Source organism: Dendrobates tinctorius, unplaced genomic scaffold (assembly GCF_039654945.1).
Source record: "Dendrobates tinctorius isolate UK_male_01 unplaced genomic scaffold, ASM3965494v1 ptg000022l, whole genome shotgun sequence".
Taxonomy (NCBI): domain Eukaryota; kingdom Metazoa; phylum Chordata; class Amphibia; order Anura; family Dendrobatidae; genus Dendrobates; species Dendrobates tinctorius.
In genome coordinates this window covers 47,321,382-47,337,259 of record NW_027361690.1, presented here as the reverse complement: position 1 = coordinate 47,337,259, position 15,878 = coordinate 47,321,382, and the positions used below count along the sequence as shown (strand labels likewise).

General features: G+C 46.5%; 1 non-coding gene across 1 annotated transcript; it reads left to right on the top strand.

The window, feature by feature from the left end:
• Positions 1-13,904: 13,904 nt before the first annotated feature.
• On the top strand, positions 13,905-13,977 carry TRNAR-ACG (transfer RNA arginine (anticodon ACG)). Its single transcript has one exon. It is a non-coding gene; the product is annotated as a tRNA-Arg (tRNA).
• The last annotated feature ends 1,901 nt before the right edge of the window (positions 13,978-15,878 follow it).

Sequence of the window (15,878 nt, the reverse complement as noted above, 5' to 3'; positions counted from 1 at the left end):
AGAGGTTGGTAGCTAGTGGATTGCAGACCCCTGATCCTATTCACAACAACTAACAGTAGCCGTGGAGCGTTCCTACGGTGGTCCTAGACGCCTCTTCACAGCCGGAGAACTAAATAAGCCTAAAGAAAGAAAGGGGAAATCTAAACTGCCCCAGAACAGACCCCAAAGCAATAGACAGCCCCCAACATGTATTGTCGGTGAAAACAGATGAAAACACAAACACAGGCAGAAAGACAGGCAGAGCAAACGATGGGGCCCAACTAACTAGATAGGAAAGGACAGAAAAGATGCTGGCTGCAATCCGCAAAAAACCCTACCAAAAATGTCTCAACGCGTATGATAGGAAAAACGGCCCTGAAGTCACTAGACTTCAAAATCCCTATATCAGCACTCCGATATATTCTGAAGACAGAGCAAAAGAGATTTAACCGATCAGGGACAAAAATGGAAATTCAGCAGAGCCCCAGCTGGGGCTGGCAGAACACAAAACTAAGCAAATCAGACAAAATCTCATGGAACAATAACAGAGCAAAACTTAGCTTTAGAAGACAGGAACTGAACTAGAGGCCAGAGCTCAGAGCAGAGAAATCACCAGCAACCCTATAGGGCGTCGGCTGCCTTATATCCACTCAGAGATTCCGGATGTTCAATCGCAATCCACCTGTTCAGGTGACAGGTTTCTCCCATCCAAATCAGTTTCACCACCTCCTTTCACCAGCAGAGGGAGTTCATCGGACATCAAAGGCGAACAAGAAAATGAGCTCACAACATCCACCCTTCTCTCCCATGCTCCTGAATGCCCCATGTGAACTGCATTGTATTTTTATATGGTATCCATTGCTGAATTCCTCCCCTCTCTCGCATGCTCCTGAATGCCCCATGTGAACTGCATTGTATTTTTATATGATATGCATTGCTTACCCATCTTCTTGTATCCATAATTATACTCCATTCTTGTTATCTCTGCCACACATCTAAGTGGTCTGTATAACCCCTTCTCCCTTTTATGACCTTTGCTTAACTCTGTGCAGTTGGCCTGGGCAGTCACACCCCACTTTCCCTCACAGCTGATTGTGTTTAGCTGCACATATATTCAGCACCATGGGTCTGCTCCAGACGTAGTCGGCTCCATCTACTTCAAAATCCATATTTCTAAGTACTCTGAATTAGACTAGAATTGGACTGGAATTGACTGTAAGGTAACGGACTATAACACCACAACAATGTTTCACCTTTTTACTATCACCCCCATACTACTCTATTTCTCTCAAACTCCTGCAATCCCTCCACCCAGTAAGGAACTGGTCATTTCCTCCTCCCTCCTTCCCAGCCATCTCACCTCTTCGTCACAACTGTTCCTCCACATACAATCCTTTTTTCTCCAGACACACACGGCCACATCATGTCCTATCCTGCTCCCACCTTCTAATGCTCTGTGTACTACTCCTCATTGCTGGCGATGTATCCCCAAATCCTGGCCCTCCTCAACACATCCCCACACTCATTTCTAACATCCTGCCACGATCCTCTACACTTTTTTGCAACCATGACAACCTCATACCTATTAATCCAGCCCCCACTCCCCCGGTCCCCTACCTGGAGCACTATGGAACGCACGCTCTGTCTGCAACAAGCTATCGTTTATCCATGACCTCTTTATCACCAACAAACTCTCCTTCCTTGCCATCACTGAAACCTAGCACGCTCCGTCTGACACAGCCTCTCCAGCTGCACTTTCCTATGGCGGATTCCATCTCTCTCACACCCCTTGCCCCAGCAACAAACGTGGTGGAGGAGTTGGCTTGCTCCTCTCCGATACCTGCTCCTTTACCCCAATTCCTTTGCCACCCTCTGCTACTCTTCCCTCGTTCCAGGTGCACTCCGTCCGCATCTATTCCCCCTCCAACCTCCAACTGGCTGTCATCTACCGCCCCCCAGAACTAGCCATCTCCACCTTTCTCGACCACTTCACCACCTGGCTACTCCATTTCTTTTCTGCTGACATCCCCACCATCATCATGGGTGACTTCAACATCCCCATTGACACTTCCTCCTCAGCTGCCTCTAAACTTCTATCGCTCACGTCTTCCCTTGGCCTCACTCAATGGTCCTCTGCGGCCACTCACAAAGATGGTCACACACTGGACCTTATCTTCACCCGTCTCTGTTCCCTCACTAATCTCAATAACTCACCCCTCCCCCTGTCTGACCACAACCTACTGACATTCTCTTCCCTCTCCTCTCCTACTGCGCAACCCCCGCTCCATAAACTCGCTCACCCTCGCAGGAATCTCAAACACCTCAATTTACAATCACTCTCTGAGTGCCTTCTCCCTCGTACAGACATAGCTTCCCTTCATGACACAGATGCTGCTGCCACTTTTTATAACACCACAATAACAGCAACACTTGATTCGGCTGCCCCCCTCATGCAGAGCAAAACTCGTACAATCAACAGGCAGCCCTGGCTGACCAGCCTGACCAAAGAACTGAGACGGGTTTCCAGGGCCGCTGAGTGGAGATGGAAGAGAACCCATTCTACTGAGCACTCCAGCGCATACAAGCAGTCTCTTGCCAGCTTTAAGTCCACGCGCTCTGCTGCTAAACAAACTTACTTCGCATCTCTCATATCCTCCCTGTCTCACAACCCTAAACAACTCTTCAACACTTTCAATTCTCTACTCCATCCCACAGCACCTTCTCCCCCTCCTCTCATTTCTGCTGAAGACTTTGCCTCCTTCTTTAAGCAGAAGATAGACAAGATCAGACAAAACTTTGGCCCGCAGCTCCCAATGCCCCTCTTAGCCGCTCAGCCCTGTTCTGCAAAAGCCAGCTTCTCCACCATGACAGAAGATCAGCTCTCCACCCTTCTGTCAAGATCACACCTCACCACTTGTGCCCTCGACCCACTCCAGTCTCACCTCATCCCTAACTTGGCCACAGTCTTCATCCCATCTCTAACACACCTCTTCAACCTTTCACTTACAAATGGTGTCTTTCCCTCATCCTTCAAACATGCCTCAATCACACCCATCCTCAAAAAGCCCTCCCTTGATCCATCCTCTGTGTCTAACTATCGCCCGATATCTCTCCTCCCTTACGCCTCAAAACTACTGGAACAGCATGTATATCTTGAACTGTCCTCCCACCTCTCCTCTGGCTTCCGACCGCATCACTCAACTGAAACTGCCCTAACTAAAGTCACTAACGACTTAGCGAATCAGATAAACTATACTTCATTTCTAATTGGAGATGTTTGCTAATATTATTAATATTAAACCTACTACATATTGGGATAGGATCTTGGAGATGGGAATACCCTTCAATAGAAAACAAATGTCCTTGTGAGGTGTTTTATCATAAGGTTCAAAATTAAAGAGACTATGTTAGCACAGACTGAGTGTTCAAACTAAGTACAGGCGCTCAGTGCTTCATGGCGCGGCCAATCATTTAAACTGCACCTTCCCACCTGCTCAGAGGCATAGCTAGGGTTTTGGTTCGGGGCAGGTGGCGGCGAAACTTCTGAGGGGGTCCCTAATCAGGTGAACCTGATTGCAACTATCATGGCGCACCCTAATAGTTGATCCAGGAGAACACCAGAAGATGACACAGCTGCGTCTAAAAAAATCTCCACACAAAGACCAATGCTGATGTTACCGCCACATGGTGACCATATAGTGGTAGATACCAGTTCTGCAGAACATGTAATAGATTACAGTACTGCTACAGATAGTGACTTACAGGTGACATTCTTTCTGGTGCAGTTGTTCATTTTTCTTGTCTTTTCCATCCAGCCCAGACTGACATGACCACTTCTCCAGCCAGGACTCGGCTCCAGAAATTACAATAAAGACACATCTGTCTTCTCACATTTCCAGAACGGCCCCATCTATCCCCAACCTGCACAAACTCCTCATCCTGCTGATACCCCCGATGCTGAGACCGTATGCATCCCCATTACTGCACCTGCTGTCTTGTTATGTGTGCCTACTAAATGGTAAAACAACCCTTTTGAACATTGTAATGCCATATGCAAGTGCCCTAGAAAACAGTGCCCACATTCTGCCCCCTAGAAAGTAATAATTCCCTTTGTGTACCCCTTTGACAATCACAATAATCTGGAGTTCCCCTATAACAATACATGCCCACTTAACATGTAATGATGTCCCAAGTCTCCTCTATACAGCTCCCCGCTACACAGTATGATGCTCTCTTATACATAGGATAATGCCCCCTCAATGTATAGTACTCCCTACACAGTACACTGACCCCTTGGTAGCCCCAAAACTGTTTAATGGGTTCAACATTGTATGATGGCCCCCAACACTGTACAAAGACCCCACATTATCTCCTACACTGTATGATGTCCCCCAAAATGGCCTCCATATTTTGTAATGCACCTGACAGTTCTCAATATAGTATAATGCACTCCCCATAGGTGTCTGTATAGTATAATGCCCTCCCCCATAGGCCTCTATAGTATAATGCACTCCCCATAGGCCTCCAAATAGTATAATGCACCACCTAGGCCTCCATATAGTATAATGCACTCTCGATAGACTCTATATAGTGTAATTGTTAGGAGTCAGATTTCGGCCATTACTAGGCAGAAATCTAGACCCTCACATGCTGCAGTCTCCTGCTCTTTGTCTAATGTAAAGGAGATTGCAGAGGAGATTGCTTTACAGCAACTCTCTCCAGAGGCTAAGTCCTTCGTCCCTTCTTCTGAGCATGCTCATGGGACAATCAGCCATTGGAGCTCAGGAGTCAGGTGCTCAGGTCCTGCTCCAGATTCCATTGGCTCAGCTCAGAGATCTGGAAGCCTTTGAAAGGTCCCGTTTGCTATAAAAAGCGCGCATGGCTGTTCTGCCAAGCGCTAGTATAGTCATACTTGCTGCTGTGTGTATGTGGATGGATGCATGGAGTGGTGAATGAGTCATTTGAAACCCCCTTCCGTGGATATTACGGTTGTGTGAGGGAATGAGTTATAGCCAGAAGACAGCGCCAGCGCGCCATTACTCCAGTATTGCACCTGCTAGCGTCTAACATCGCGCTTGCGTTACTGCGGTGTTACCTTGCAGCAAGTCTCACGCCGCAAAGCTGTAGCAGCTATTGTGTGCGTCTGCAGTTGCAGCACAGTTTTCCACGAGAGTTTACGGTAGGTCCTGGCGGAGTGAGTGCCGTTTTTTAACTACTCCGTGACCATATACCGCTCGTGCACCGCTGAGTTCCTGTGTTCTGAACAGGCTCAGCATTGTTATATTTTTGTTATTGGCTGTGTGTTTAACAGAGATTCCTTTGTGCACCTGGGTGCCATCTAAACCCTGTGCACATTACCGCCAGATTGCTCTGCGTCACTTAGCTGCGGTTTCTCCATCTACCGCACGGTGGACCCCGAGTGACGAAGGCACTTCATTTATATTTTTTATTTAGTGCCTTCCACCACTCCTAACAGTAAAGCACTCCTAATAGGCAGACTCTATACAGAATAATGCATTCCCCATAGACTATATAGTAAAATGCACTCCCCATAGACAGTCACTTTATAGTAAAATGCACACCCCATAGGCAGACTCTATATATTGTAATGCACCCCCATAGGCAGACTCTATATAGTATAAAGCACCCCCATATGCAGACTATATACAGGGTGGGCCATCTGTATGGATGCACTTATATGGATTCACCTAAATAGCCTGTGCTAGCATTTCTTCTGCGATGTTGCTATCAGTGTGTCAAGAGTGGGAGAAGAGGGTTGCATTGACAATCCAACACAATGGGCAGCACTTTGAACACATTTTATAAGTGGTCATAAACTTGTAAATAACTCATGAAAGAATAAAGTTATGTTAAAATCAAGCACACAGTTGTTTTTGTTGTGAAATTCTCAATAAGTCTGATGTGTCACTTGACCCTCTTCCCTTTGCAAAAAGTAAAGTTGGATCCAAAATGTCCAACTTCAAAATGGCCGCCATGGTCACCACCCATCTTGAAACGTTTCTCCCTCCCATATACTAATGCGCCACAAACATAAAGTTGATATCACCAATCATACCCATTTTATTTGTGTAGATTCAAATAGATGGCACACCCTGTATAGTATAATAGGCTTGTGTAGTATAATGCACTGCCCATAGGCTTCCATACAGTATAATGCACTCCCACAGGCCTCCATACAGTATAATGCACTCTCCATAGGCAGACACTATATGGTATAATGCACTCCGCATAGGCAGACTATATAGTAGAAAGCACTCTCCATAGGCTTTCATACAGAATAATGCACTCCACATAGCCTGCAAAGTATAATGCACTCCCCATAGGCCTCCATGCAGTAAAGTGTGCTCCCCATAGGCCTCCATACAGCATAATGCACTCTCCATAGGCAGACTCTATAGTGTAATACACTCCCCATAAAAAAATTATAAATAAATTCAATACCTCTCATTTCACTGCAGCCCCCAGCACTCACTCATCTCAGAACAGAGGGCGCACGCTGTCACTGTCATCCAGGCGATACAGTTGAACTTGCGAACCCCATAGCACCAGCGTGTCACCAGCTCTGCCTCAGAGTTTGAGTTTATCTGTATGGGTGCACTGTGCACCCTCTGTACCCCCGGTAGCTACGCTACTGCAACCTGCTTGTTTTCCTTCTATCTCTGCCCCCTTTTCTTTGATTGACAGCTCTGGCTTCATAGAGCAAGAGAAGGGTGGAGATAGAGGGAAAACAAACAGATGGGAAGGTGCACTTAAGCATTTGGCCACACCCAACTGCACTGAGCACCTGTACTTGGTTTGAACAGTCATTCTGTACTGACAGAGTCCCTTAAACAAGATTGTTTAGGTGGGGTTGGCTTGTAAGGCAAAAGCAAAAAGTTTTATATCTCCAACAAGAGGGCCTGGCTTGAAGGTTTTTTAATAAAAGCTTTGTAAAATCACAATTTGAACATTAAATTTGAGAAATAAAAGTACTTAAAATATATTATTGTGGTATACCACATACTAGCACTAGTCAGGAATGTTTTAAAAGTATATTACGTGGTTAACAGGGTAAGCTCATTGCCACTGTGGCAAAGGATTTGGATGTTTTTGTTTTCCCCTTATGTATGTACATGTCCTGGAGAAGTAGTATATACCATAAGTTACTCTGCTCCTCCTACAAGCTTTGTACACCCTTCACCCTCCTCTCCCTGCCCCCTCCACAGGACACCCTCTGCTCTAATATGACAGCATTCTCTATAATGACTTCCTGATCAGATTACAACTAGAAATACTGATCAAGAAGAGACATCTAGCCATCAACCATCAAATACATAAGGCCGTGTTCACATGTATCATAAATATTGTGTCTTGAAAGAACATTGTAGAAGGATCAACTTTATTCTCATTTGCACAAGGAAAGACTAGAAGCAATGGGATGAAACTGAATGGGAGGAGACACAGATTAGATATTAGAAAAAACTTTTTGAAAGTTAGAGTGATCAATGAGTGGAACAAGCTGCCACGAGAAGTGGTGAGTTCTCCTTCAATGGAAGTCTTCAAACAGAGGCTGGACAGACATCTGACTGGGATGATTTAGCGAATCCTGCTTTGAGCAGGGGGTTGGACCAGATGGCCCAGGAGGTCCCTTCCAACTCTACAATTCTATGATTCTATGATTAACACTGCATGTGAACATGGCCTTTGAATCTAAAATGCTACAGATCATATATTTAAAGTAATTGATGCCAATGATGAAGGAAAAGACAATTCATGGTTTTGTGCTGTGCTAACCAAAATTAAGATCCTTGATCCAATAATATAAAGGAGTGGTTTTAAAAACCTTTCCTTTATATTATTGGATCAAAGATCATCATTTCGATTACTGCAGCCCAAAACCGTGACTTGTCATTTCCTTCAAGCATCTTGGTGGCATTCATTCCCGGCCACAGGGCAGCAGCAACTGTTATTGTGCTTGTGTAGAGGTCGGGCCGTAGTCGTGGCTGAGTTCAACGGGCTTTGTGTGCCCTAGCCTTCCAATACAGAAAAATCACGCTTCACTGTCAGCTTACTTGCCTTTCTATCCCCTGCGTCATCAGGGTCCGTTCTCCATTCTTTATGGTCACCTTCGGCCGCCTCTGAATAAACAGATATACAGTCCAGGTGCAACTCAAAACGTGAAACTTTACTTTCATTACTTCGCAGCACATCCAGACTCGTTACAATATTATCGACAGCTTGTACGTTACACGTTACTTCATTTTTCTCTGCACTCCTCTCCCTGTCACACTGCACGCTCCTGGGTTGGACCGTCTCCAATGGCTCCTCAGCGTCCTCCCTGGCCAGCCTCACTACGTATGGGTGTTCCCTCAGCCATTTCACCCTGGTTCTGAGGGCATCAGTCCAAGCAATGACCTGCCACATGGTGAGCGACCTGCCCTGCTGTGCTGCGGTGACTTCTCATGTAGCCCAAGTTCCTGTAGGTGCTGCCGCTGCGATATCTGAGACTATGCTGTCCCACTGACTCTGGATGGCTGTGTTCCTCCATAAACGTTGCACGGTGCTGAGTAGCTCGGGCATTTAGCCCGCCCGAGCTCTTCGGGCATGACTCACTATATCCAGCAAGCTACTCCTGCCTTATCCCAGTGAAAGCCCTGCTACAGTTTAACTATTTACTGTGAGGAAATCCTATCTCTACCAAATGTACTAGAATGCCCCCCATCTAGTGGCCAAAAATGGCCACTACGCTCTCACTAGAACTAACATTAGTACATGACTTTACATACAATACGTACACACGTAAATCCAGTACAAGGACATACATAAGAAAGCATTTACAAAATGACCGGGATGTGCTTAATGGAGTAGAGACGAATAACCGCTTTTTAAATCCCCCTTACACTCCTCCTTCCTTTTACAATGGCTGATCCCGACCAGATCTTATGCAATTTTTGTTTTTACAAATGAATACTCCACACAGGGAAGATAAAGAAATAACCATAAATAGGTTTTTACATTCTACTGTATTTATAAGCGGGTGCCCGGAGACAGTCCATCCGTTTGCACCATCAGTCGGTAGATAGCTTGTCCTTAATGGAGGCATCCCCCTCCCTTTGTGTATGTCACAGACTCGTGCGCCACGTGCGGGCTGCCTGGTCCTAGAATGCAGTCCGTTGCTGCAGCTGCACATGGTCCCTGGATACCAGCAGAAAGGGTACAACGGGTGGAACAAGGCTATAATTATAACTCAATGTTCCTCTCTTGGCCGCTCCAACAGCATTTCTCCCGGCTCTGGGAGGATATCAGGGCTCCTTGGTCCGTAAGGACGCAGAACAGTCCCGCATTATCATAAGTGCAACGAGCACACCTTCAAAATTCTCAGCAGACAATTTACAATTCAACGGCACGCGTCCCGTGCTGCTTTATCATCAGTGTTCCATGCCCGTGTAAGAGCTGAGGTGGACCCTGCAGCCGGAGAGCCCATGGGCTGCCAGGATGCAGCAGAGGCAGTGTTGGGGATAGTAGAAACATGGGGAGCCGACTGCTCCCGATTTGGGCCCACGTATAACTCTGTGCCGCTATCCTCTGGACACAATATCACCGCCACCGCATTGTAGCCCCTAGGGCAGTTCTCCTAGAAGAAGGAGACCCAGTCCCCTTCCAATAGGGGTCTCCCATGTTTCACGGAGGCAGTGTTGACATAAATTTTGTCATCAGTCCTTGCCTCCCGTATAAAGCCGTATCCTTTCTCCATGTTTGTGTAAATCAGCTGTCCATGAGAGCGGCGCCCGGCCATAGCGCCCTCTCCATGTTGGTGCAGCTGGGTCCAAATTTCTTTTTCTCACTGTTTCTTCTTAGCGATGATGTCCGCAATCCAGATGGACTGTCCAGGGGAGAGGGATGAGCCCTGTAATGCTGCGCAGTCCCACGGAGTGCCCACCTCCATTCTTGCACCCGACATGGGCCTGGCCTCGCCTCCCTTCCCTGATGACTGGGGGACAAATCAAGGGGCTCACTCCCCGGCACAGAGGGTCGTGGGACAGCTCGGCTGGGTGGGGTAGAAGGCCGCGTCAAGGACCAGCCCTCCGGTATCAAGGGTTGTAATTCACTCATCGGTGATGACTTTGGGGATCCGGCCGCCCCTGTCCCGTGAGTGTTGGATCCTTCCGCGGACACAGCTGCGCACTCCGGCTCCCGATGGTGAAGTGCCAGCTCGGCCTTACTTCCAGCTCAGGCTCCTCTGGGGTTGTCACTGGTTCCGGTCCCCGCTGCTGTTGTTCCAAACGACAAGGATCTGCCTTCTGCTGCTGCAGTTCCCGCTGGCGATGTCCCCGCTCGACGACCTGTGGATCCGGTTCAACTCTTTCTGTCGGCAGCAGCCCCTTCTGGGCGGTCACTGTCTCCGGCACCCGGCGTTGGCATTCCTGCTTGCGGTGACGTGGTGGCTCGACCTCCGGCAGCCGCCGGTGACTACTCCGCAGGTGACAGGTACCATGTAACAGCGTAGACCTCCTTATGTCTGGGCTGGGTTCTTTCCTCCTGCCGCCACTTCCATTCCACGCGGCCTATGCCTCCACAGTGGCGAGTGCAGGAGTGGTGCATCGCTGCTAGCGCCGTTTCTCATAATGACACCTGGCAGTTGCACACGGGATTTCCTTTTGGGCCCCACCCGTTCCAAGGTGGGGTCGCTTCCAGCCGCTCCACCCATTTCCTTGCAACCTGTTGTAGAGGGCGAGTTCTCCTTCTTCTCCGACGCACCCACCAGGGGCGGGCACCATGTTCTGGCCACATAATCTGCCAGACAGCTTCTCACGCCAATTCTCCATCAGGACACCCATGAAGAGTGGGATCAGGGCTATTGTCCTGCATCTACGCGCCATAATCTGCCATCTTTAGAGCCGTCATCTTTGTCATTGCAGTGTCAGTCTCATTTGGGATTTTAGGCAAGTCCGGTATTTCAATCCAATCCGGCATTTCAGTAGAATTCACAAAATCTGTAACTCCTTCCTTTCGGGTCACATCTGTTACACTTAAATCATCGACATCTTCTTTCTTCGTGGTTTCTCCACCTTGCAAGGTATCGGCATCATGCCGACTACGCCAAGGGCCATAGTCGTGGCTGAGTTCAACGGGCCTTGTGTGCCCTGGCCTTCCAATACAGAAAAATCACACTTCACTGTCAGCTTTACTTCCCTTTCCATCCCCTACGTCATCAGGGTCAGTTCGCCATTCTTTATGGTCACCTCCGGCCGCTTATGAATAAACAGAGTGCAACTCAAAACGTGAAACTTTACTTTCATGACTTTGCAACACATCCAGATTCGTTACAACATTATCGACAGCTTGTGTGTTACACGTTACTTCATTTTTCTCTGCACTTCTCGCCCTGTCACACTGCATGCTCCCGGGTCGGACCGTTTCCAACGGCTCCTCAGCTTCCTCCCTGGCCAGCCTCACTGTGTATGGGTGTTCCCTCTGCCGTTTCACCCTGGTTCTGTGGTCATCAGCCCAAGCAATGACCTGCCAGATGGTGAGCGACCTGCCCTGCTGCGGTGACCTCTCCTGTAGCCCAAGTTCCTGCAGGTGCTGTCGCTGCTATATCTGAGACTATGCTGTCCCACTGACTCTGGATGGCTGGGCTCCTCCTTAAATGTAGCAGGGTGCTGAGTAGCTCGGGCATTAAGCCCACCCGAGCTTTTTGGGCTACCTCGACCTGACTCTCTATCCAGGAAGCTATTCCTGCCTTATCCCAGTGAAACCCCTCCTACAGTTTAACTATTTACTGTGGGGAAATCCTATCTCTAATACTAGATTGCCCCCCATCTAGTGGCCAAAAATGGACACTACGCTCTCCCTAGAACTAACATTAGTACATTACTTTACATACAATATGTACACATGTAAATCCAGTACATGGACATATATAAAAAAGCATTTACAAAATGACCGGGACGTGCTTAAAGGGGTAGAGACAAATAACTGCTTTTTAAATCCCCCTTACACTCCTTCCTTTTACAAGTGTCGTCCCCAACCATATCTTACTCAATTTTTATTTTTAAAATGAATACTCCACACAGGGAGGATAAGGAAATAACCATAAATAGGTTTTGCACAGGAGTTGTGACTACATACCTTGCTCAGGTGAGCACATTACCTGGGTCCAATATGCTGTATATTTTATAAAGCTATCACCCTATTGTCTGGTGTGCTCTGCTTCCCTACAGTATTTATGTATTAATGCCAATAATGACAGAAAAAAAAACAATGTTCTATGGAAGGTGACAAAAAACTAAAAGAAAACTGCAAAATGGCATAGTGAAAGGCATTAAGGGAACCTATCAGCTTACCTCCAGCATTCTATAATGCTGTAGATAAGTCCCCGATCCGACCTGAAGAATAAGAAAAATAAGTTTTATTATACTCACCCGGGGGGGGGCGGTCTGGTCCAATGGGTGTCACAGGTCTGGGTCCGGCGCTTCCCATCTTCTTGTGATGCCATCCTCCTGCTTGCATTGTTGCTCCCTGGTATCGCGCTCCTGTGCAGGAGTACGGATTTGCCCTGTTGAGGGCAGAGCAAAGTACTGCAGTGCGCAGGCGCTGGGCCTCTCTGACCTTTCCCGGTGCCTGCACACTGCAGTACTTTACTCTGCCCTCAACAGGGCAGATAAGTACGCCTGTGCAGAAAAGCGATGCCGAAGTGCGATGAAGCAAGCAGGAGGGCGGCGTCACAAGAAGATGGGAGGCACTGGACCTGGACATGCGACACCCATCGGACCGGACCGCCGCTCACGGGTGAGTATAATAAAAAGGCGGTGACCGTATCTTATAGTGGCCAAAACAGGTGGTTTAAGGTGTTAAATATGGTGTCGCACTGTGTGGTTTTTGTTGCTATTTTTTACTATGGGGTGCTTGAAAAAACACTTGGAAAAATTGCAGTTGCATTAATTGCAGAATCAAAGCTTTTCTGTTGTATAACGCTGCATTCAACTGCTGTTTAAAATCTGCCAAAATAAGCATAAAACAAAGAGTAAAAACAGAAAAAAAAGCAGAAATGCAATAATGAGGGAAGCTTGATACTGCTTATTTTGGTGCAGGCTGCCATAGAAATCATGCGAATAAAAGGCAGCAGAAAATAAAGTGTCTTGTATGCTCTGTGTGAACAAGGACTAAAAGTTCAACATGTTGTTAGATTTTAGCATAGTCAGGATTACGTAGGTGATATGTGTCAAAGTAACAAGCAGATGAATGGTGGGACCAAAGGTTTCCTGACAAAACATTGCCCAGACCATCATTGGCTTGCCTGCTTCCCATAATGCACTTTGGTCCAGCAATGGATCACTTATTGGTTTTTTTGCTTCAGTTTTTATAGTATCACATTTTTTTTCTGCTGCAGATCGACCATTTCTCTGAGTACTGAGTTCTGTATAGCCGCACCCACACTGTTGATTTCTGTGTACACTGTGTATAGGCAGAAAGCTGCCAATGAGTGGTGGGGGCGGGGTTATCCAGAGCTCATGAATATGGAGGACTACATGACTGCTGGTTTACTAGTCCTCTAGTGATAATCTGCTGATAAATTTGTGATTTTATCAAAACTACAAGCAACCCAGTAAGTGACATATCACTGGAATCAGGGTCTCTGCCCCTACATTAGGCTGCTTTCAGATTAGATAGCAAAAACATGGTGACAGATTCCTTTTAAGTATGGACTGGCATATAAGTGAATATTACCACAAAACTAAATAAGTAGTAACATAGATAAAGATGAGTTCATGTTAACGTATCCATTAATGTTTGCTTCAGCTTCTACACTGAGAGTTGGCATGTGATGTAGCATTAAATAGAAAATACAAATATTTACAAATATAGGTAGTAGCGGTGGGCGCTTAATGCAGAAATAACTAGTGTGATGAAGACCCTCAGGAGGGCCAGTGGCGCAATGGATAACGCGTCTGACTACGGATCAGAAGATTCTAGGTTCGACTCCTGGCTGGCTCGAAAACTTTTGCATACTTTGTAAAATCACAATATGAATGCTAATTTTGAAAAATAAAAATTAGAAAAACCGAAACGTATTTAAAAGTCATACTTGTGGTAGAAGTCAGTACCAGTCATGAATGTTCAATGCCTCAAAGTTTTAATAGGTGGTGAACATCGTAAGCTCGGTGACAACAAGGATTCGGATGTTTTTTGTTTTCCCCTAATGTAAGTACATGTCCTGTAAGTAAGTTCCTCTGCTCCTCCTCCAAGCTTTGTGCACCCCTCACCCTCCACAATACACCCTCTGCTCTCTTCAATGCCTTCCTGATCAGCTTACAACTAGAAATACAGGAGACTGATCAAGTAAAGTCTGAGTCAATCCTAAGGCCATGTTCACACATATAGGAAATATTTCGCCTATTCCGCTCTACTTTTTTTTTGGGTGGGGTGAGAAAATCTAACTGCCCAAGCAAAGTGGATGTGATTTAGTGAGACTTTATGCCCACCATGGTTTTACAGATATTGTTGAACTGTGCACTTTTTTGTGCATTTTGTTAAGTGGGGGATTTTTTTTTTTTTTTTTAAATCTAAAACTGTGTAAAGCCAAAAAATGGATTAAATATAAGTAGAAAACAAAAGTGTATTTAAAAGGTATAATTTTAATGTAGAATGAGCCGGTACTAGAGAAGAATGTGCCAAGTTTTAAGATCCCATGTGGTTAATGTAAAGTTTGTGTCATTCTAACCCCGGTGGCAGGCAAGGATTTGGATGGTAAGGGTATGTGCGCACGGTGCGTATTCTGCTTTGGAATGTTCTGCGCAGATTTCACTATGACCTGCCTATTTCCTGCGTATGTAGTGCTTTTTTTGTGCGGTTTCACGGCATGTTTTGTGTAGTTTTCCCCTGCGGATTTCTAGAATTGGGCAGGGGGAAAACTGCACCAAAAGCGCAGAAAAGAAGTGACATGCACCCAATCCGCGCAGAAGAAAAAAGCAGCATGTGCACAGCGGATTTTCTCTCACAAAGGCTACAATGGTGCTGTACATCACATGCAGTTCTGCTGCGTATTCGCAGGGCCAAATCTGCTGCGTATATGCAGCAGAAACGCACCGTGTGCACAGAGCCTAAAGCAGCTTTTATTTCCTCTAATGTATGAACATGTCCTAGAGAAGTAGTATATAAGTTACACCCCTCACCCTCCGCTCGCTGCCCCCTCCACAATACACCCCCTGATCTAATAGGACAGCATTCTCTGTAATGTCTCCCTGATCAGATTACAGCTAGAAATACAGGAGATTGAGTAAAGAGACTTCTGAGCCATCACACAAACATACACACAAAAGCTTAGGGTATCATAGAATCATAGAATGGTAGAGTTGGAAGGGACCTCCTGGGCCATCTGGTCCAACCCCCTGCTCAACGCAGGATTCGCTAAATCATCCCAGTCAAATGTCTGTCCAGCCTCTGTTTGAAGACGTTATATTAACGATGCACTAGCGATCCTGACAACGATATGGATCGCTGGTGCATCGCTAAGTGGTTGCTAGTGAGCTGCCACACAAAATTGGTGCCACAAAATCGGTGACGTTACAGCGATATCGCTATGTGTAATGGGGGCTTCAGTCTGCTCTTCCAGATTATATCCCACTTTCTTGTACAGTCAGGATTGGACCCAAACTGAAGAAAGTACGACTAGACAAATATTGGGAACCATCAAAATCATGACCACAAGGTAAAGGAAATTAAAGGAGTTATCCGGTCTAAAGCTACAAGTCTGCAGTCATTATATGCGACTGCAGACCTGTGAGCCCTCACATCGTGTGCACTGTGTAGATTCCCAGGTACCATTGCCTGGCGATCATGTGATCACCAGTATATGATATGCATACTCCCGGCCACATTACAACTAGACTGTGTCT